This window comes from Elephantulus edwardii, unplaced genomic scaffold (genome assembly GCF_000299155.1).
Source record: "Elephantulus edwardii isolate Elephantulus edwardi_28Jun2011 unplaced genomic scaffold, EleEdw1.0 scaffold00285, whole genome shotgun sequence".
Classification (NCBI taxonomy): Eukaryota; Metazoa; Chordata; class Mammalia; order Macroscelidea; family Macroscelididae; genus Elephantulus; species Elephantulus edwardii.
In genome coordinates, this window is record NW_006400035.1 from 2,963,020 (window position 1) to 2,977,139 (window position 14,120).

A 14,120-nucleotide genomic window follows, 5' to 3' on the forward strand; every position below is an offset into this window, starting at 1 on the left:
GCTCTGCATACAGGTTCAAAAGGCATGGAGACAGGACACATCCCTGGTGTACACCCTTCCCAATTTTGAACCATGCAGTGTTACCCTGCTCTGTTCTGATAACTGCCTCTTGGTCCAAGTATAGGTTTCGCATTAGCACGATTAAATGTTCTGGGATTCCCATTCTTGTTAGAGTCAGCCACAGTTTGTTATGTTGCACACAGTCAAACGCCTTTGCATCATCAATGAAACACAGATAGACATTCTTCTGTATTCCCTGCTTTCAGCTAAGATCCCTCTAACATCAGCTACAATATCCCTAGTACCACGACCCCTTCTAAACCCAACCTGGACTTCTGGCAATTCTCTGCTGATGTGCTGTTCCAGTCATGATAGATGGAGAAAAAAGATTGAAGTTGTCAACAATTCTCTTTAACTTGGATCTAAAATCAACATCTATGATAGTATGATAGTCAAGGCATGAAAAGACAAATTGCCTTAGGGAAATCTACTGTCAAAGTCCTCTCCAAAGTACTAAAGAGCAAGGATGCCAACTAAAAAACTAAGATGTGCCTGATGCAAGCCATGGTATTTACCATTGCCTTTTATACATCTGTAAACTAGACAAGGAACAAGGAAGACCAAAGAAAAATCTATGCCTTTGGATTATGTTGAAGACTACATGACTATGTCTTGGAGGAGGTACAACCAGAATGTTCTTTAGAAGCAAGAAAGGTGAAATTTATCTCATTTACTTTGGTTATATTGTCAGAAGCAGCTAGTCCTTGAAAAAAATACTTCATGCTGGGATAGCAGAAAATTAATGATGCAATATCCAACCACATTTCTATAATCAAGGCCATATTTTCCTACTGTCATTCTTTTTTGTTTCCAAATTTTGTGTTCCAGTCATCAGGTAGAAGGTCAGAGAAAGACTAAGGCACTTTACAAGAATGACTGACGTAGTTACTGTAACCATCAGCTTGAGCAGGATGGAGGCAGTGATGATGGTTTATATCTGTTGTTCATCTAATTGATAAGAACTCAAGGGCCCCTAATAACCAGCAACAACAAAATACTTATCAAGTGTTTTTTACACATAGCTTTAAATTAAAAACTGTCCCTCTTGTACATCTGACAATGAAAATGTAGTGCCCTGACCTGGTGCATGTTTGAGAAAAACTATTTAGTTTTTTACTTCCTGATGGTTGGTATCCATGAACTCTTAAGAAAACAAGTGAATCTTTTGTTTGTTATAAGAAAATATTTTTACTAATGTTAACCTTAGTTCCATCAGAATCATATGTGTGTGTTATCTAGACATCTGGCTTGACACTTTCAGTCGTTTCCTTCAGCTGATTTTAAATAAATCAGCTCTGATATATAATTAATATGTATATATAAATAATATATAATTAATAAATTAGCTCTGGTAAGTCATGTGGTCAGAGCACATTTATCATTAGTTTGCCATATATTCCACTAGGTGGCAACATACCACAGGTTTTATTCACCAGCCGACTTCTGCAAAGGCACTGACTTTACCATTTTGTTCAGACAGGGTAAAATGAGGTACTTTTTATATCAGTTCTTAGAAGTTAAAACTTGCATTCCTTCTTCCTTCTTCCCTTTCTTTCTCTCTATGTTTATTTATCAGTTATTGCTCAACAGCAGTGGGGCCCAGCTACATCAGACTTAAGATCAGAATCCACCACACAAATGATATTCAAGTGCCTTAGGTCTGAGATCAGGAGAAATGAGAGGCTCGCTCAGAGTGAAGCACTTAAATTCATAGTGACCTTCTAGAATCCGGAACCTACACCAGCTACGTTTTGCTGAGTGAACTAACTCACGTGCATGAGAACATATAACTGTATAAGTTTATAGTTATAAAAACAGAAGTGAGATGTATATAGATATGCAAACAGTTTTTAGCTGATGTTCATGAAGAGTAATTAGTATTTAAAACTGTGCCACTAATGAAAAGAAATCCTCTCTAAAAAGGTGTATTTTTGTACCAGAGCTTTGTTATACCATTCTTTGGGCCCTCTGCTGGAAAAGTAAAATCAATCAAATAATGCCTTTTTAATTGTATTCTCTACTATTATAGATGGAGGACTGTACCATATCATACCTCTGTGAATGAAAATATCTTGTACCTGCTTTATGATAGGTAATAGTGACAAAGGTATATCAGAATTGCTTTTTAAATTATGTTATTCTAGAATGTTCTCTTTCCATTTGATGACTGAGCATAAAACAGTAACAGAATTGTACTGTTTTCTGAAGTTTTGTTTTATAATTTTGTTCGTGTTTTTCAAAATGGAGTGTACTGGATATTTCTATTATTTTTGATCAGATGACTGCAGAACCTGCAAAAGCTGTTGCTGCTACTGATGCACACTCTGTGATTAGTCTTTTTTTTTTCAGTTACCTTGGAGTTTATTTAAACTAAGAAGAAAAGGTCAGGATGTTTTCATGCAGTACATACTTGGTTTTTTAAATAACAATTAAGACAAATAGCAGAAAGAATTAAGGAATGCTGTACTTGTGATCCATACAAAACATCAACATTTGGAGTTGTATATAATTAAAGAAATATCTCAAACACTTTCAAAATACTGTAGTAGCCAATATATAAGAGGCATGCCTTAGGTGGGCATAGGAATGCAGTTTAGAAAAGAAAAAAAAATCACACGGAAACTATTCAATTTCTTTAAAATCACTGAGTAAGAAAAGCAACATTAATCTTCACATACTGATTTTACACAATTTCTATACAGTACCTTGACTTAAATCCAAGAGCAAAAGTTAAGACTCTCCTCTATTTTTTGGTAAACAACTGCATGGTAAACTTGGATGACTTCCCCCCCTGGATTTTACCTGGGAGTAGCCTTTTACATTTTTTATTTAAAAGAGGGCAGGTTTGGCACTTTTATACTGATGTCACCAATGGTATTATTTCTTGGGATCTCAGGAAGATTCATATTCTTTACAGATGATACAGCACGGGCTGGAGCTCCTGCTAAGTCAGCCTCAGATTTCTCCAGTTTATTTTGTGCATCAATTTGTGTTAACAATCTCATTCATGTTGGTCTCTAATACCATTCCCCTATCACCATTTCTGCAAGAATATTGTGAACCTTGTCTACATGGAAAATTAAATCCAGTTCGAAGACATTTTCAAAACACTTGTCCAATGGTTCCACAAATACTTGAATTAGATCTAAAATGCCAAGTTCACTTTCTGAAGAATCCACACAGTAGACAAAATATAATGTTGCATAATGTCTATAAATCAGTTTGTTATCAGATCCTCCTATTAACAGTCCTCCTTCTAGGAAATTACAAACATTTTCATTTCTTTTCGATACCAAATGGAATGTTTCCCTGATGATTTGTTGTTGTGTATCTTCACTGTAAGGCTGGTAGAACTTGGAGAGCCGTGGCTTCCCGTGGTTGTTGAAAATGAGGATTGCCTTGATCATGGCTGGGCCAGGCCAACTGGGTGATCGCTGGGGGCCAGGGCGGGGGCGGGCAAAAAAAAAAAAAGGGCAGGGTCCATAGGGTTGCTATGAGTTATAGTCTATTCCATGGTATGTAACAACAAAGCCACCAGAGCCTTACAAATCCTACAGGGAAGTTTTACTCCTTTCTCAGATACCGTAAATTGAAATAAATTCAACAGGATTTCCCTTCAGTCTTTACAGAAACAAATTGCCACATCTTTTTCTCATAGAGCACCTGATGGGCTCCATCCACCAACTTTCTGATTGGTTTCCATCCAGCACTTAGCCACCTGCCAGGAATGCTTCTTCGCAATCCTCTCACGGTTCTGGAGTCAGTGCAAACTCACATAGCTCTCTTTTGAGTTTCTGAGGCTGTAATTCCTTTTGAGAGGAGAAGGTCTATATTTCTCCCAAGGAGTAACTGGTGATTTAACTGCTGTGCTTTCAGTTAGTAAGCAACTCTGCAGAAGAAGGAGAAGCAGTCCCTTTATATTAAGATTTGCAGCCTTGTGTAACCATTGGAGGTATCTGGGTCAGAATCATCTCCCCGGTAGAAGGCTTGACTGGTTTAGTTTTCTTTAATCTTAGGAGTACTATGGCTAGAAAGTTAAATGTTAACTTGCTAGCTGAAGTTCAGTAGTTCAAATCCATCAGCCACTCTGCAGGGGGAAAAAAGATGAAACATTTTCTCCCATTTGGAAATGATTAGATGACAATGGGGGTTAGGTCCCCTAACTCTAAGGGTTTAAGAGCACAAAGTGAGAAAATTAATTTTCCTTTGCTTTTTTCCATCTTAAAAGCTACAGAGTCACTGTACCAAAAAGAATTGGCTAACCCAGAAGAATTTCAAGAAACAACATATGATCAACAGGCAATGGTAATGAAGGAGGAAGGTCAAGTTGCTCTGAAAGACTTGGCAAAAAACAAAGCCCTAGGAGTTGATTGAATACTAATTGATATATTTCAACAAACAGATGCTTCCTTGGATATACCAAGTTGTACCAAGAAATCTGAATGACAACTACCTGGCCAACTGACTGGAAGAGATTCATATCTATTCCTATTCCAAAAAAAGACCAAGTGAGTGTGGACATTTTTTAACAAGTTCACTAATATCACATATTAGCAAAATCTTGCTGGAGATTATCCAGAAATAACTGGAACAGTACATTGACAGAGAACTACCACAAATACAAAAAGCCATGGCACTAGAGACAATGTCAGATGGATCTTGGCAGAAAGCAAGGAGTACAGAGGCATGTATATGTTTCATTGACTGTGCAAAGGCATTTGACTGTGTAGATCACAACAAATAATTGTGAATAATTTTGAGGAAAAGGGGAATTCCATAACATTTGATTGTGCTTATGGGAAACCTATACTTGGACCAAGAAGCACTCCTCAAAATAAAGCCTAGAAATACTGCATGGTTCAAAATCAGGAAAGGAGTGCATAAGGGATGTATCCTGTCTCTATACCTTTTCTTACTCCCCTATATCTTTTTATTAACTTACTCTGAAGGTATATAGTAGCACCTATCATCCAAAGATCTGAAGATATTTTGTTGTTGTTGTTGTTTTTATGTACCATCTAGTCGCTTGCAACTCATAGCAACCCTACAAGGGCCCTAAAAGCCGTTCTATCCTGTGCCAAGCTCACCGTCTCAAACCCGTTCCTTCCCAAAACTCCACTCACAGAATCGATCCATCTCATCGAGGGTCTTCCTCTCCTATGCTATCCCTCCACTCTCCCAAACATGATGTCCCTCTCCAAGGACCAGTCCCTCCTTGCAACATGCCCAAAGTATGTCAGACAAAGCTTCAGAATCCTTGACTCCAAGGAGCATTTTGGCTTCACCCTCTCTAGGACAAATCTGTTTGTTCTCCTAGCATTCCATGGTATATTCAACACTCTTCTCCAGCACCACAGGGCATCAATTCTCTTTCTATCATCCCTATTCACTGTCCAACTCTCTGATGCACAACATGTAATTGCAAAGACTATAGCCTGGATCAGGCTCACCTTAGTCTCTAGCCTGATGTCATTGCTCTTTAGTACTCTTTCAAGATCCCTCACAGCTGACTTTCCCAATGCAGTTCGTCTCCTGATTTCCTGGCTGCTGTTACCAAGAGCGTTGACTCTGGAACCAAGCAAACTGAAACTGTTAATTATCTCAATCTCTTCACCATCCATACTGATGCTGCCAATTCAAACATTAATATTTTAAAATCAATTACACACACACACACAACATCTGTATTCTTGCCGTTAAATTTCTTCAACTCCAGATACACATTTTCTGGAAGCTGATGGAAAGTGATTATCTTCCTAGCAATGAAGAGGCTCAGTGAGTCCCATTTTGTTTTCACAATATAGGTATTTTCAAAACTTGATTCCGGGCTTATAAAACAAACATATACACACATACCCTAATGCAATTAACAATATTTCAAACCTTATTTGAAAAGCAAAGTCCAGAGTTTAAGACATCAAAATCTTCCAACAGTTCTAGACATCCAGGCAGAGCAGGAGGTGATGCAAGTTGTATATTAGATATATTCTTGATCCAGGTTTTTTAAGATTATACTCAGATGAACACATTTAAAGTAGTGAAAATACTGAGGGAAAAGCAATTAATACAACATCTTCCAACTAATACAACATTTCCCAATTAATACAACATAAAGGATATTACATTCAGCCTAGGTACAGAGAGTGACACATTCTCCTGCCTACAAATCTAGGACCTCCAGGTATCTTCCACATTATTATGCTACATATGACATAGCTGTTATTTATTAGAGAGATACAAATATTCCTCTTAGGCTTACAAAGTCTAATACATTAACTTTATCCTCCCTTTACACATCTAATAGTATAAACTTCTTTTTTTCCCATGCAAAAGCCATTATTTAGTTGAAATCAGGCAAAATAGATGGCAGTTAAGGAATGAATAGAACATTATTGGCATGTGCTCAACTAGTGAGAAACAAATGCAGTACACTATGCTTTAAAAGTCACATTACAGGGATAACAAAAGCAATTACATTAGTCTAAATTTAAGTGTCAAATGTTATTAATTTTATCGATACAACTTAAAAGCAATGAAGAATAAACACTTAAATATAACTTATTGTAACAGAAAAAATACTGCAGAAAGCTGTTCAAAGACCACATCAAGTTGTCTGCATCATTAATTTCCAGTGTTTCATAATTAGTAAAATACACAGCTACATATCCCTGTAAAATAAAAAAAAAATACCATTTCCCCTGAATTACACTGGGGTCAGGGCAGTAACATTAAGATACTGAGCACATCATCTAGTGCGCGAAGGCTATACATCTATGTTTGATGAAAAGCTGGTAACAGTATGATCTGCTCTTAGTTACTGCTATCACTATGAAAATATTGCCTCGATCATGGTCTTCAAAGATGTAAACACAAGACAACCAAAGCTATTCTGGGCAGTTCCAGATTCAGAACATGTTATTCCACACAGAACAATGACACTGTATTTTCTTTGAGGCCTTCGTCCATCCTGCCAACCCATTTTCCTGCCCTCTTTTGTCCCCAACTTTTCGTATATTACCCTCTAAAATATGCATTCTATTTTAAATTATTTAAATTTATTGTTTGTTATAGTTTCTATAGCAATGTTTTTCTATCAATATTCTTCCTCATTCCATCCTCACCAGGACTCACTTGAGAAGACTTTTGAAATGTCTTTTTTTTATTATTATTAATTTTAATGAACGTTTACAGACACTTAGGGTTTCCAGTCATTCAATGTTGCATTTTTCTCCCTGTCCACTTCTTTGCCCCAATTCTCTCTTCTCTTTGAAAAGTAAAAAAAAAAAAATTCTTTCATTATTATACAATCCCTCTGCCCAAGTCCACTCCACTGTGCAGCCTTCATTCTGGATACCTGTCATGACAATAATACCTAATATTATATTCCTTTTAAACAATTCTCTCCCCCATCTGTTTCAATGCAGTGTACATTATTTATCCTCTCTTTCTCAGTTTTCCCTCAACCCAATGTCAGTCCCATTTTATAACAGTGGCCCTATACAATACTTATCCTTTTGTGACTGAAATATTTCAGTCAGTATAATGTCCTCCAGGAGCAACCATTTTGTATAGTATTTAATGAGTTCCTTGTTTTTCAATGCAGCATAGTATTCCATTGTGTAAATATACCACAGCTTCCCTATCCATTCGTTGGTTGATGGGCACTTAGGTTGTTTCCAACTCTTTGCTATTGTCAACGAAGCCACAATCAACATGGGTGTGCATATATAGGCTTGGGTGGTGGTTATGGTTTCTTTAGGGTATATTCCTAGTAGTGGAATTGCTGGGTCAAATGATATTTCTATTTCCAACTTTTTGAGAAAGTGTCATAGAGCCTCTCAGAATGGTTGCACCATTTTACACTCCACCAACAGTGAATAAACATTCCAGTTTCTCCACAACCTCACCAGCATTTGATGTTTGCTGTTCCATTAAATTTTGCTATTCTTAATGGGGTGAGATGATATCTTATAGTTGTTTTGATTTGGTTATCCCTTAGAGCTAGGGATTTTGAACATTTCTTCATGTGCTAGTTGGCCATCTGAACGTCTTCTTTGGTGAAGTTTCTGTTCATATCCTGTGCCCATTTTTCAGTTGGGTTGTTTAAATTTATCTTGTTGTTGTGCTTGAGTATTTTATAAATTTCTAGATATAAGTCCTTTGTCTGACATGTCATTACCAAGTATTTTTCCCTGTCTGTGGCTTTCCCTTATTCCCTGTTGGAGAAGTTTTTGGATGTGTGTGTGGATTTGATTCTTAGAAGGTTCCATTAATCTATTTTATCCTCTCCTGGTTGTACATTTTTCAGGATGTTTGGAAGACTATGTGGTGGATTAGGACTTCTAGAGTTCTCCCAAGCTTTTTTAAATGAAGTTTATAGTCCTTGGTTTTAGTCTTAGGTCCATGATCCACTTTGAGTTGGTTTTTGTGTATGGAATGAGGTGTGGATCCAAAATGTCTTAATACACTGCTGCATGTAACTATTGTTTTTTTACTAGTCTGGGGAAAACAGGATGTAATTCTGTTGTTTTAAAAGCCAACTTACAGACAGATTACACTGAAATACTCCTCCTTTTGTGTCATCCAGGCTTTTATTTTATTTTTGTAAGTTTTAATAAATTTCAGCAGCAAAGTTGTTACTCAGTAGGCACAATGAACTGCAAATTCCTAAAGTTATATATTCCTGTCCCAGCTATAAACATCATTGTCCTTTGTTGGATGATATTTTAAATGGATACAAGATAATTGTACTGATCTTTTTTCAGATTCCGTGTTGTTTTTTTAGATTCCTTGTATTTTTTAATAAAGTAATATTAAATTTAACCCAGATAGGTTAAGTAATAGAAATTTTTAAAAGCTTACACTGTTAGTTTAAAATTATTTTCTCTCTCTCTCATTTTTTCTATTTTTAATCAGAGTTTTTGACCCTTTGTTTGTTGTTGTTGTTATGTGCCGTCGAGTTGCTTGCAACTCATAGCGACCCTATGTACAACAGTCCTAAAACCTGCTCTGTCCTGTGCCAATCACACCATCTCCAACACACCCACCCCGATTACCCCAGTGACTGAATCAATTCATGTCATAGAGGGTCTTCCCCTCCTGCGCTGTCCCTCCACCCTCCCAAGCATGAAGGCCCTCTCTAAAGACTGGTCCCTCCTTACAACATGTCCAAAGTATGTCAGACGAAGCTTCAGAATCGTTGCCTCCAAGGAGCAGCCCAATTTAACTCTCTTTAGGATGAATCTGTTTTCTTAGCAGTCCATGGTACACCCAACATTTTTCTCCAGCACCATAGCTCAGAGGCATCAATTCTCCTTCTATCCTCCTTAGTCATTGTCCAACTCTCTGACACATAACAAATGATTGCAAAGACCAGGGCCTGTATCAGACGCACCATCACTACTCTTCAGTACTTTGGAGAGGTCCCTAACAGCAGACTTTCTCATCATAATATGTCTTTTAATTTCCTGGCTGCTGGTTCCAAGAGTGTTGACTGTGGAGCCAAGCAAACTGAAGCTGTGAACAATCTCAATCTCTTCACCATTCATCCTGATGCTGCCAATTGGTCCAGTGGTGCGAATCTTTGTCTTCTTGATACTGAGCCTCAATCCATATTGATTATTGCATTTAGAAACTTCAATTGAAATTCAACAGTATTTGTTTTAAAAAAATCACTATACTGTGCCTAAAAAACATAACTGCCATATTAATGTTGGTTTATATCCTCTCTTTAGTAATAGAAAAAATATTTAATACTTATAATGCTGATGTATTCATGTGATACCAATTGAGTAGAATGTGATCAATCCAATTTACAGTATATCATGAATACCATGAACTAAAAATCTATGTGCTTTTCAATAGGAGTCATTATTTTTTATTGTTACACTTGACCTTAACTTTTAGAAAATACTCATTTTTTAATGGAACTGGAAAGGTTAAAAAAATCAGGCCTCTTGTATTTGTGAACTGTATTCTGAAGCAACTTTTTTTAAAGTATAGAAAGAAACAAATTGTCCTTGTCATAAAGGTCTCTGATACCATGCTTTGGCTTTGTGTCAGTAATTTTAATATCCAAAGGGTGGGTTGTGTTGAATCAGTTCTTGATATACAACTGTCCACTTAATAAGGACAAGTTTTCCAGAATCTCTTACAATTTTTGTCATAAATGGGTTTGGAATTTACCATTTTTTTAATAGTTGGAATACCTTTACTATTATTTTAATCATTCCAGGAAATCCTAGTTGAACCAGCTAATTAACAAAGCACTTTAGCATCTGCTCAGGTAGTTTTGAAAAGATAAGAACTTACAGGTTATCTAAAATATGCAATAAAATTCTTATAATCTAAGCTTCTCGGCATATAATTTTTCATCAGGGTTTTCTTTAATTAAATGAGCACAATACAATTTTGATTTGACTATTTTCATTACCAACCTTACCAGCTCTTTTTTAATTGTATAACTATATGGGGGAAAGTGGCTAAGACTCTGCTGCATACACTTGAACTAATATTGGGTTCATACCTTTTCAATCTACAATCTACATGCAGATCATTCAGGAAGCAGGGATTTATAATGAGGAATGTGCCATTAGGATTGAAGGAAGACTCATCAACAATCTATATATGCAGATGACACAATCTTGTCTGCTAAAACTGAGAAGGAACTGAAGCACTTGCTGAAGAAGGTCAAGGACTGTACTCTTCACTACGGATTGAAGCTCAACATCAAAAACAGAAAGATTCTCACTACTAGTAAAACTGGCAGCACCATGATAGAGGGAGAGGAGACTGAAGTTGGTAACAATTACAGCTTGCTAGGCTCCATAATCAACACTCTTTGCACCAGCAATCAGGAAATCAAAAGATGAATTGCACTGGAAGAATCTGCTCTCAGGGACCTCTCCAGAGTAATGAAAAGCAACGGTATCCATATAGAGACTAAGATATGCCTAATCCAGGCCATGGATTTTACAATTACTAATACAGTGACTCTGAGAAGAATGGGAATTCCAGAACGCTTAATTGTGCTTATCCAAAACCTATACTTGGACCAGGAGACAGTTGTCAGAAAAGAGCAAGGAAACACTGCATGTTTCAAAATTGGGAAGGGTATACGTCAGGGATGTGTCCTATCTCCATACCTTTTCAAAATCTATATGCAGAACAGATCATCTGGGAGGGTGTGCTCTATGAAGAGAAATGTGGCATCAGGATTGGAGGAAGACTCAACAACAATCTGTGTTATGCAGATGACACAACTTTGCTTGCCAAAACCAAGGAGGACCTGAGGCATTTGCTGTAGAAGATCAATGACTACAGCCTTCAATATAGATTAATGCTCAACATAAAAATATACAATAAACATTCTCACCACTGGGCAAATGGTAGGATCATGATAGATGGTGAAGTGATTGAGATTGTGAACAGTTTCAGCTTGCTTGACTCCACAATCAGCACTCTCGGTACCAACAGCCAGGAAATCAAAGGATGAATTGCATTGGGAAAATCTGCTGCCTGGGACCTCTTCAGGGTATAGAAGAGCAACAATGTCAGTCTAGAGACTAAACTGCACCTGATCCAGGCCATGGTCTTTGCAATTACTTGCTATGCATCAAAAAACCTGGACAATGACTATGGATGATAGAAAAAAATTGAAGCCTTTGAGCTTTGGTGCTGGAGAAGAGTATTGAATATACCATGGAATGCTAGGAGAACAAACATGTTTGTCCTGGAGAGGGTTAAACCAGGCTGCTCCTTAGAAGTAAGGATTTTGAAGCTTCATCTCACATACTTTGGGAATGTTGCAGGGAGGGATCAGTTTTTGGAGAGGGATATTATGTTTGGATGGGTGGAGGGACAGTGCAGGAGAGGAAAACCCTAGATGAGATGAATTGACTCAGTGACTAGGGCAATGAGATAGGTGTGTCAGAGACAGTAAAACTGGCTCAGGATAGAGCAGGATTCAGAGCTGTTGTACGTAGAGTTGCTATGAGTTGAAAGCTACTTAATGGCAAATAATAACAATAATAACAAATAATCTACTCAGAAAAGCAGGTCCCTAAGAATCTCTATAAGCTAAAATTGTTTTTGCTTAATTTATATCTGAAATCCTTAAAAACAGTTTATTTTTACTCTTTTTCAAAATACTTACTGGATCTCCAACAACTGAAAGGACTGCATACCATGTGCTATTGGCACGTCACCTCTGAGATACAAACTTTATGAACGTTGTAAGTAAACTAGCATAAAATTAAAAAAAAATTTAAAAAAACCCCAAGTCACAATGAGGTAAACATTTCCAACCCCACTCTGCAGATAAACTCAGAGAGAAATAATTTGCCCCCAAATACACAGTTGGCTAGTGACAGAACCTGGACCTGAATCAAAATTTACCTTTAGGCATGAGCCTACATGGATCACTTACTATACAGCAGACACACTGCTCAGCACCAAGCATGGTGTAGTGTACATGTAGTATACAACTCTTAACTCAGACTTTCCTGGAATCCAGATATGTCTTCCCACTAAATCCATTCTTAAAGACATGAATGCCACCTACATGTTCATTATTAATGTTCTTTTGGACCTAGTAGTTTGTATAGATCATTATCAGTATCTGGTTAGCACTTAGTGGGCCTTAGGTCACTTGCTAAACATGAGGGTAGCAGGAGATATGTATGTGTGTGTTGTTGTTTCAATCCAGGTTGAGGTGGGAGTTGAGAAGTCTTTCTCAGATTTGACCTCTATCCTTGCTCCTCACAGTGTGATTCAGCATTCAACATTACCTCTGAGTGTTAGGATACAGTCTCAGACCCTGCCCCAGAACCCTCAGTCACCAGTCAATCAAATCCCAGAGAATGGGAAGAACAATAAAGCTGAGACATGCCAGTCTAGCAGCACTACATAAATTTTAGTATCTCAGAAAATAAGGGTTAATGAATGCATCACAGGAAAAATACAAATATTATAACTCTCATAAATGCATTACAGCCACCCCCTAAAAGAAGATGATCAATACAGGGCTATTACTGAGAACAAAGGATGAGCATAAAGAGGGGAAAAAAGTACGTATACAAGGGTGTTTGGAGCCCTCTTCTGTACACATTATAAAACAGGGAGTCCTTGGCTCAGTTATCATCAGCAAAACTGGAGCCTGATTTCCTTATTTGAAATAAAATGTCAAGGCCAGTTTACCTTTCCAGTCTTGTCTCATACCAACATTTTAGGAGATGAGGCATGGGAGGATTGTGTCCCATCTGTATTCCCTGAGTAGCACTAATCATCGGGACTCTGATGCTGGATATCACACATTCCTTAGTGAAAATCCCAATTCATTTCTCTATTCACAGTATGACTTAAGGCAAGTTACTGAATTCTATGGTTGTCTATTTTCTCAACTTTAAAATGTTGCTAATACAGCCTACATCAATAATGTGAGCTTTCTATGGATAGGTGATCAGACACAGCACTCAGAGTGCCAGGCTCACAGCCATCGAGGGAAATTTTCAGAAACCTAGTTACATGACTAAGTGTTCCCCACATATATCAATCACTCCATTAAAGAGGATTTTATTCATCACAACAAGATAAAGTTAAATAATCCAATAGAAAAATGGGCACAGGATATGAACAGGCACTTCACCGAAGACGACATTCAGATGACTAACAAGCACATGAAGAAATGTTTAAAATCCCTAGCTCTAATAAAGATGCAAGTTAAAACAACTATGAGATATCATCCCACCCCAGTCAGAATGGCAAAATTTAACAGAACAGCAAGCAACAAATGCTGGTGAGGTTTGGAGAAACTGGAACCCTTATTCACTGTTGGTGGGAGTGTAAATTGGTGCAACCACTGTGGAAGGTGGTATGGTGCTTTCTCAAAAAGTTGCAAATAGAGATATCATTTGACACAGCAATTCCACTACAGGGAATATACCCCAAAGAGACCATCACTGACATCCAAGCACACCCATATTTATTGCAGCTTTGTTCACAATAGCAAGGAGTTGGAAACAACCTAAGTGCCCATCAACAAATGAATGGATAGAGAAGCT

General features: G+C 37.4%; 2 pseudogenes; both read right to left on the reverse strand.

Moving 5' to 3' along the window:
* LOC102858861 overlaps positions 1–14,120 on the reverse strand; it is a 157,739-nt pseudogene that overhangs the window by 113,134 nt on the left and 30,485 nt on the right.
* LOC102853974 lies at positions 2,886–3,467 on the reverse strand (annotated as a pseudogene).